Genomic DNA, 10,319 nt, shown 5'->3' on the forward strand with positions numbered 1-10,319 from the left:
CCTTGATTAGGAAAGAAACCTTTCCTTACAATGGGAACACATAAAAGGATTACAAGTGGAAACAATTACTGCATTGTCCTTCCCTTTCTGCTCTCCTCCTTTTAAAGCTGCCGTGACCTACTAGGCTTTGGTTTTGAAGATGTGGTTCAGTTTAAACCCACATTAATTTGGCTTAATAGTCATGGCTTGAATGTCTTTCAATGGCCTGTCTAATTAGAATGTTGCCATGTTTGTTTATGGTCAGAAGAGACTGGGACAGCATGGATGCTCTTTAAATGGGAGAAATGAAATGCCGAAAGCAGAAAGTTTAATGTTTGTTGGGGTAACAGCTGTGAGTGCAGAGACAAGATTCCTGTTCAGCTAGTCCTTATATGACAAAAAAGTGTGACTTTCTCAATATATCTTTGCTTCATGTGACAATATTGGCTGAACTCAGCTGTGGAGATGTTTTCAGCCTAGAGATTTGGACTCGGCATTTTACTAAACTCAAAGGCCTTGCTTGCTAATGCTCACCAAATGCAACTAATGGCGACTATGGCTTAGTGGGGCTACATGCAGAGAGGCCTCAATGGCAGACAGGGCCCTGTTATTCTATTAGTAGTAAGGTAAAGTTGATGACATCCATTTTGGACTAAAGCAACTCTTTTCCAGTATAACGTATGGGCTTAAAATGTCCTCAGCAACAAAAACAAAGAAGGGTAACTGTGAGAAGACCCACTCTACCAAGAGGGAGGTAGCAAGTATACGAGATGGCTAGGTGTCAGGAAACAAGAGTTCCAGTCCTGTCCTTGCCATACTAGCTATGTGACATTGGACAGGGCACTCAACTTTTCTGTCATGGATTCCTCAGTTCTACACTGAGTACAATATAATCTATCTCAAATTGTGAGGATTAAGCAAAGTAATTATCTGGAAATGGGTTCCAGAGAGAAAAATCTTTTGCTTCCTAATATTTAGTGTGACTGTTAAGCTTCCATAGACGTGTCAGAATTTAGGGCTTTGGGGTGGGGTATACAGAGCTGACAAGAGCTGTAGGGGTGAGGTATATAATTTAACCTAATTCTAGGTTCTCTCCAAGCATGAATAGTAACTAAATTTGCTGTTAATACTTGTAGTGGAATTATGTAAGCCAGAAGACAGCTGTGGTGCAGACTCCTTTATCCACTTCACTTTCTTGTATTGTTTTTCTCTCCTCTCTCTAACATATATTGTTCTCCTTTGATTAGGTTGTGATAGAGTCCAACTATATCTCTCTAATTGCATGCCCAAAACAACCAGAATGTGAACTTGTCTAGTTACCTAATGAGAGTGTAAGTGGTGAAATCATCACAAAATGATTCACAAACGTACTGCGAGTGGTCTTTGTCACTTTATCAATTACTTTTCCTGAGGACCTGCTATGTCCCTAGCACTGTAGTATTATGTTACTTCATTTAACCTTCACAACCAATCTGCTCTTGAATTCTTTCATCATACAACTTCATCTTTTTCCATGGTCTTTATTCCTTTTTCTCTTTATGTGGAATAACTTCCTTTGAAGACTCTTTTGCTGTTTTTGATTTTTCCCGAGAGATTTTCTGCTTTGGTTTCCATTTATATTTTGACAATATCAAAAAAGACTTGCATTTTTATGGGGATATTTTTGAACATGTTTAATGTCGTTTAGTCAGTTGATATTTTTACATTTGAAGGAAATGTTCTTTAAAATGGTAATAACTCCAAGCTCTCAAAACACTTCAAGAAATTCTGGCCCCGAATTTAGTTACCCTATCTCCCTCAGGATAACCGTTAGCCAACCAATCCAGTGCTTTTTTAAGAGAAAGAATTGTATTCTCCACACCTTTAGTATGTAAAGGTTCTTCTAAGCCCTATTTTGAGGTTCTCGAGATCAAAAAGACAGCCTGTCTGCACCTATCAAAACCTTTAGATACTCCTAAAACTTAGTTCTTCATTCTTTATTTAGGTTTTCCTATGCAAATATTTTAGTTCCCATACTCTAACTCAGTTTCTTTTTTTTTTTTAATTAAGTTTATTTAACTCAGCTTCTTTGATGGGTGTTTCCATAGGTTCAATTGGTTATAAACTAAACTTGTTCTAGAGGCTCTAGAAATTGTCCAGCTGGCCAATTGCTTCCACTGGGGACGTTTGTGTCCACGCCTGAATGCGTCGCATGGCATGGAGGCACTGCCCCGCGGCATCCATCCTTCTCATGCACTCCCATCCTGGCACTGGACGGATGTGACCATGAGCAAGGGAAGTTACCAGGGCTTGATTGGGGAACCCAGGTCAAGGCAGGGGTGGGCCTGGGAGATTCGAGTGTAGGACTCAGCCCTGGGCCCTGATGGGTAAGGGCTGAGGCTGGGGCAGGAAACCTGAGGCTTAAGGTTGGACCCAAAACCCCTGATTGGGACAGGTGAGTGCGGCCTGCTCAGCAGGGTGGGCGCTGAGGGCATGGGGAGGAAGGCCTAGCTTGAAGACCAGAGCCACGGAGCCCACTCTCTGCTTGTCATCCCAGAGTCCAGCTTTTATCTCTGCTCCACACCCGCCCGCCTGGCCAATCCTGTATCATGGTGGGACGTCTGTGACATTGTTTGGTACCCTCCTTGCATGGCTGCATCCGCAGAAGTCCTTTTCAAAGCACCTCTTCCTAATTCCTGCCCCAAAGCCATATCTCCTGACAGTCTTATCCCTTCCAGCTCTAGCCTCCATCTGTGCCATACTCTGTAGAATCAGATGTCCCATTCTGTAGAGACATACTTGGGGCTCAGGGACAATGACTTGCCCAAGGTCACTTTGCCAGTTAAAAGAGAAGAAATGTCTCAAACACTCTGTCTGCAAGGGCTGCTGTGTCCAAGAGGTTCAAGGGCGCAGGGATGAACATGAGCATGGGAAACCAAGCAGGAGGGGGTGTGGAGTCTTTGCCAGTGACTCAAAACAATACTCATTTATTATTTCTCACAAATTTGGGGGACAGGAATCTGGTCAGTTAACCTACATCTATTGAATAAGGTCATGGGGATATTGGCAAGCAGAGAGGCAGGTCGCTCATATGTAGGGCCTTCTGCCAGGTCTGATTAGCAGGATGAGTTCAGTGTGGCTGTCAACCAGAGAGCCCTATGCATGTCCTCTCAGCAGGATGGTTTCAGAGTTGGACATTCTAAGGATAGGTCAAGGATCCCAGACTGTTCCAATGGTTAGGAAAAGGAAGTGCCACTTTCTTTAGGTCTTGGCTCAGAAGCTGGAAGTTTATTCTATGGGTCTGTTTATTCTACTGGCAAAGCAGACTGCCCAATACTGAGGAGCAGACTCTCACTGCCATGCCTTAATGGGAAATGTATCAAAGAATTTGCAGCCACAATACATTCTATGGCCATAAATTATATTTTCATGTGCAAAATATACAGATCCTCTCCCCAAACAGTGAATATTGAGAGTGGTTCTTGAACTGTGACAACCTGATAATTAAAGAAAAGCTTCCCACACACCCAACATGTAACAGGGAAACAAAGATAGGATTGCTGCAGGCAACACTAAATTCTAAAAGGAGAGAGAATGAGAGATGCACAACAGGCCCACAGCAATCTGAATTCCAGCCTGGCCCAGACTGAAGGTCCATTATAGCCCAGTCTTGCTCCCTGAAAAAAACTGCAGCCCTTGGCTCTGCCTTCTGTCCAATCCTTCTGTTCCACAAGAAAAGGTCCAAGCTTGCAACTGAGTAAGCCCAGACAAGTTTGGAGTCCAGAGACCTCTTTCCAACTTGTAATATCTCTTTCAGTTCAAATCGAAATCAGTTTCTGGTCTCTGTCTATAAAACTATAATCTGCTCCACCAGACAAAAGCCACCAGCACATTTCTTTCTAAGATGAACCCTTTACCCTTTGGACCATAACTCGAAGTGCAGTGAGTGGTTAGTGCCTTTAAAGACTGAAAAATCTTTCTCATGTAGTTTTAACCGTCTAGGAGGCAGGCCCTTTAGAATATCAAATGACTTACTGTCCATCAGAGAAGGTCTAAAAGGCACAATCTTAACATTCTTTTTATTTTATTTGGTAAAATGCACATAACAAAATTTGCCATTTTAACTATTATAAAGTACAATTCCGTGACATTTAGAATACTTGCAGTGTTGTGCAATCATAAATCACCTCTAATACCCTCTATCTAATTTCAAACCTTCCTCATCACCTCAAAAGGAAACCCCACACCACTGAGCAATCACTTTCCACTCTTCCCTTCCTAGACCCTGGCGAACACTAATCTATCTGTCTGTATGGATTTGTCTATTCTGGATGTTCCACATAAATGGAGTCGTACAATATGTAGCCTTTTGTGACTAGCTTCTTTCACTTACAGTAATGTTTTCAAGATTCATCCATGTGGTAGCCAGTATCAGCACTTTATTCATTTTTATGACTGAATAATATTTCATTGTATGGATATACTGCAATTGTTTATCTGTTCATCAGTTGATGGAAATTTGGGTTTCTACTTTTTGGTTATTGTGAATAGCACTGCTATGAACTTTCGTGCACAACTTTTTGGACACCTGTTTTCAGTTCTTTTGGGTATATAGCTAGGGTCATATGACATTTCCATGTTTAACTTACTGAAGAAATGCCAAACCATTTTCCACAGTAGCTGCACTAATTTACATTTCCACCAGCATCGTATGAGGGTTCCATAGATGGGTAGAAAGGCTCAGCCTCAGCAAAACTTCAGAATCCACTCTGCACAGACTCACCATCTGATGTCTGCCCCACACTGGGGTTTTTTATCCTCTCCCAGTGCCCACCAGGCCAATCCCAGCTGAGGCTCTGCTTGCATCACAATGGGACATATGGGACTTCCTGCAGTCCCTCCCCAGTGACTCACCCAGGAAATTCTTCTTGTCCTAGAGTGACTCATTCGCCCTCTCCCTCCACATTCATTCCCTTACCAGCTTCCGCCTCCCTCTCGCCCTAATACACTTGTCTTTTATCCATTCTAAAATCAGGCATCGGTGACTTGCCCATTATTATGCCACCTCTAGAAGAGGGGTAGCTCTTCCAACCTGGATTGCCAGCGCCAAGCTGCCTCCCACGAGCCTGATGACTCCAAGAGGCCCAGGGTGCTTGTTTAAGCCAAAGTCCGGGAGCTGCAGGGTTCCCCATGCTCAGCGGGGATCCCCCTACCTCTTTGACCTCCCCGCACTGGACTCTGACCATGCCCCTTCCAAAGCATTTTTAAAAATATAGATGCCTCAGTTTAACCCCAGGCCTACTAAGGCAACATTTATCTGTATTTTTAACCTCTCCAAATATAAAGTCAAATTTAACAGCCACTGAACTACAACGCCTGTTTTTTATTTGTCCTATTTTATTTTTAATGGGAAAATTCTTCAATAATTAAAGACTATACTGCTATTCTTAAGTACTTAATGAGTATATTAATTTTCTCATTGCAACTGTAACAAATTAACACAAATTTATTATCATACTTTTCTGGAGGTCTGAAGTGTAACATCTAGGGGGTGGGCAGGGCTATGTTCCTTTTGGGACCTCCAAAAGAGAATCCTTGTTCTTGCCTTTTTCAGATTCTAGGGGGCCCTGTATTTCTTGGTTTGTGGCTCTTTCTTCGCATCCTTCCATCGTCTCCACATCTCCTGCAGTGTGTCTCTATCTGGATAATCCTGGATAATCTCCCTTTCTCACAATCGCATCTACAAAGGCCTGCTGCCATATAAGGTAACATATACACAGGTTCTGAGGATTAAATCTGGATACTTTTTCTAACCTATGAGTTAGAAATTTTATTTACATTCTCAAGATCTAGTCCATTCACTTTTGTATAAATGTGAGCTTTGCTACATATTTAATAATTTTTTAGAGATTGTATTTCTCATTCTGTATTCAAATTCTGTTTATAACTTATTTTCAGCAAGTCAGGTTGTGCTAATATTTTAAACTATCCTTTTATTTTCTTGAGTGAGATGTTTGCTGACAATATGAATTCTTCCCTACTTCTCTCTTTTCACTGTGGGTTGGTAAACTAAATAATAAAAACATCTCCTTCTCCTCATTCTAGTTCATATTTCCTGCAACTGATTGTGATATAATTCTGGTTTTCCAACAGTGAATTCTGTGGGTGGAAGGATGCTGAATTCTTATCACATGCCAGGTACAATATTAGATGCTTAATTTTCATTATCCCATTTATCTAATTTGCATTTCTTTTTCACCCAACTTCCCAAACCCTCTTCCACCTGGTAACCATCAGTTTGTTCTCTGTATCTATTAGTTCGTTTCTGTTTTGTTTGTTCATTTATTTTGTTTTTTAAATTTCACTTATAAGTGAGATTATACGGCATTTGTCTTTCTCTGACTTATTTCACTTAGCACAATACCCTTGTGATCCATTCATGTTGTTACAAATAGCAAGATTTGATACTTTTTGATGGCTGAATAATATTTCATTGTATATATGCACCACTTCTTTATCCAATTATCTATTGATAGATATGTATGTTGCTTCCATATCTTGGCTATTGTAAATAATGCTGCATTTTTTTTTATGATTGTCAATTTTTAAAATAACCCTGAGATCGCAACTTAGAGTCACATTTTCCCAAATGAGGGCCCTTATCCTTTGATTGATATCACCACATCTCCTCATTCAGAGGTGTAATTTGTGGGGTTCATTTATGTGTATCCATCTTTCTCCTCTTAGTGGTCACAGATAAATGAAATCACTTGACCAGGCCTTTGGTGTGTGGAATGAGACTACAGATTTCCCATGAGAAGCAGGAAGAGTGAGAACAGTTCATAGAGAACATGGAATGAATGATAAAAACCTGCACTTAGAGCAGAATGTTGCTGTAGGAGTGTGCTTTCTGGGCCCATAACTTAGGGCTGATGAGTCAAAACCATCCCCTATCTGGCCTCCATTGGCCCTCATTGCTCTCCCCCTGCATCTGGCTTATGAACTCTAAGACACCAAGATCATCTGTTTAGCATCTCACTTTAACTGGGCCGCCCCTAAAGCAGACAAAGAAAATATCTCCTTCCATGTCTGTGATTTTCAAATGACTTGCATTTACAGGTGTTACACAGGTTAGGAAAACTTTTAAGAAATCAGTTGACAGTCTTATGTTAGCTCCCTTGTAGGTAACTAACTGTTTTTCTCTTATTACTTTTAAGATTATCTCTTTGTCTTTGATCTTTGACATTCTAATTAGTATGTATCTTGGTGTGGGCCTCTTTGGGTTCATCTTGTTTGGGACTCTCTGTACTTCCTGAGCTGGTATTTCTATTTCCTTTGCCAGATTAGAAATGTTTTTCTGTCATTATTTCTTCAAATAGGTTTTCAATTCCTTGCTTTCTTCTCCTAGTACACTTGTGATGTGAATGTTGATATGCTTAATGTTGTCCCAGAGGCCCCTTAAACTATCCTCATGTGTTTTTATTTTTTCTTGTAGCTGTTCCAACTGGGTATTTTCTGCTACTTTGTCTTCCAAATCACTGACTTGATCCTCTACTTCATCTTATCTACTATTGATTCCCTCTAATGTATTCTTCATTTGAGTTATTGCATCCTTTCTTTCTGTTCTTTTTTATGGTTTCTATGTCATTTTTTATGCTTACTATCTCTCTGCTGAAGTACTCACTGAGATCATCTATTCTCCCTCCATGTTAATTGAGTATCCTTATAACCAGTGTTTTGAACTCTGCATCTGATAGATTACTTGACTCCATTTTATTTAGTTCTTTTTCTGGTATTTTCATCTGTTGTTTCATCTGGGACATGTTTCTTTGTCTCCTCATTTTGCCTGTCAACCTATGTTTGTTTCTATGTATTAAGTAGGTCTGCTATGTCTTGCAGTCTTGTCAGGGTGGCCTTATGTAGCAGGTGTCCTGTGGAGTCTAGTGGTACAGTCTCCCTGATCACCTGAGCCTGGCGCTCCAGGAGTGTACCTTGTATAGGTTATGTGCACTCTCCTGTCATAATTGAAACTTGATTGCTGTTAGCATAGCAATGATTGAGACTGACCCTCAGGCTGACTGGCTGTGAAAATTGGCCATGATCACAGCATATGAGCTGCTGTGTTGGGACTGACCCCATGGAGTAGAATTCACCCTAAAGAGCTCTGCTGCCTGCCGAGACCACCCTTGTGAGGCTAACCAGGTAGTGTTCTGTTGTGGTCTGAAGCCAGCCACCAGGTGTGTTGGTTCCGGGGCCTCTTGGGAGGGGCTCCTGTGCAGGCCAAAGTTAGTTGCTTCCTATGACTGACCCTAGGCTACCTGGTAGAAGCTACAAAGCAATCCACAGTTTGTCACTGCCTGTGCTGGACATGGAGGCACATCAGAGAGGCCACACTGCAAATCAAGGCTGTCCACTACAAGTACCAGGCCTGGGGAAGCTCAGCAAAAGGATCAAAGCACCCGAGTCCTGCTGCCACCTGCTTGCTGTCCATACGCTCAGCCACTGAGAGAGCCTCAGGCAGTATGTGAATTGGGTAAGGTGTGGTTCTCAGAGAGTCACCAGGGTGGGGTGAGTGGTGTTTAACAGGTTAATGCAGATTCAGACTTGGCACCAGTGCTGAGCCTGGGTCCACTCAGCAAAAGACAGAGAGCTCAATGAGGACAACTGCTACCTGCCTGGGGTCCGCAGACCCTTAAGAGTTGTCTAAGAAAGACTGTAGCCCAGGTCAGCACTGCCTGCCAGCTGCCAAAAAAGCCTCAGGTAATGTACAAATTGGGTGAAGTGGGGTCCCAGGGAGTCACCAGGGTGGAGCAATCAGAGTTCACCTGGCCAATGCAGATTTGGCCACATTGAGGGACAGCACAACTCAGGAAAGATGGCACCCCTCCACTGGCTACACGGGAGGAGAGTTCAATACAGAGACAATGGCAGCTATCCCTCCAGCCCTCACTCTGAAGCCATACAACTCAATCTCTTCCTGTATGTCTCTGGTACCTCCTGAACTGCCATCTCTCTGCTGGAGCCCAGGGTAAATGCCTGGGAGCAAGAGAGCCTGTATATGGGCCCTTTAAGAAGACGTCTGGGTTTCCAGCAGCCTTTCTTCTCACCCAGATGGATGGAATCTCCACTGATTTTCAGAACTATATGTTGTGGGGGCTTCTCTTCTTGGCATTGGTGCTCCAGGCTGGAAAGTTCAGTGTAGGGCTGTGATCCCTCACTCTTCAGGGGTGATCTCTGCATCTGAGAGATCTCTCATGATTCTCAATTGCCACATGTGATTGTGGGGACAGCCCATTTTGCATCTCTGCTCCTCTTTCCAGTCTTGAAGTGACTTCTTCTTTATATCCTTAGTTATAGGACTCCTGTTCAGCTAGTCTCCAGATTGTTCTCCAGGTTGATAGTTTTATAATCTAGTTGTAACTTTGATGTGGTCATGTGAGGAGGTAAGCACAACATTTATCTACTTTGCCATCTTGACCAAAACTTTCCGTACTCAGGATTTCTGCATTTAAATGAAGGGACTGACTCATGTGGTTATGAAGACTGAGAAGTCCCAAGACCCATAGTCAGCAGACTGGATACCCAAGAGAGCCAATATGTAGTTTCAGTTTGAGTCCAAAAGTCTGAGAACCAAGAAAGCTGATGGTATATCTCCAGTTCTAGTCCATGTTTAAATGCAGAAAAAGACATGTCCCAGATCAAAGACAGTCAGGTAGAGAGAGCAATTCTCCCTTATTCTTTTTTTCTTTTTTTGGTCTCTTTAGGCTTCTAACAGACTGGATGAGGCCCACCACATTGGGGAGGAGAGTCTGCTTTACTCAGTCTACCAATTCATATGTTAATCTCATCCAGAAACACCTACACAGATATAACCAGAATAATGTTTACCAAATATCAGGTCACAATTGACCTGAAAAATAAATATATTCAGATCTGTATATATCAAACATAAACTTTTTTTTGTCATTAGAACCAATAATTTTGTTATCTATTTAGGGACCTCTCTTGGAGAAAAATTAGTACATGTAAACAAAGAGGATTCTAAAGATTATTCAGTCTAAATGGCTTGTATTAGCAAAGGTAGAAAAAATACTCTATATGCCCACCAAGTGGGAACACTTAAATAAATTACTGCCATTCATTGCATATTATGTGGAAATTAAAAATAATAGGGAAAAGGGTAAGAGTACATTTATTTTGTTACCTGAAAATATTTCTAAAACCTAATATGCTTTAAAATAAGTTGAAGAACTATGCATACAATCTGCTTCTAAACTCTACATTTGTGCATGTTTTAAGTATATGAAATAAATGAGATAGTATCAAGATCATGTAAACAAAAATTCTAACAATTAATACCT

Source organism: Pteropus medius, unplaced genomic scaffold (assembly GCF_902729225.1).
Source record: "Pteropus medius unplaced genomic scaffold, Ma_sr-lr_union100, whole genome shotgun sequence".
NCBI lineage: Eukaryota > Metazoa > Chordata > Mammalia > Chiroptera > Pteropodidae > Pteropus > Pteropus medius.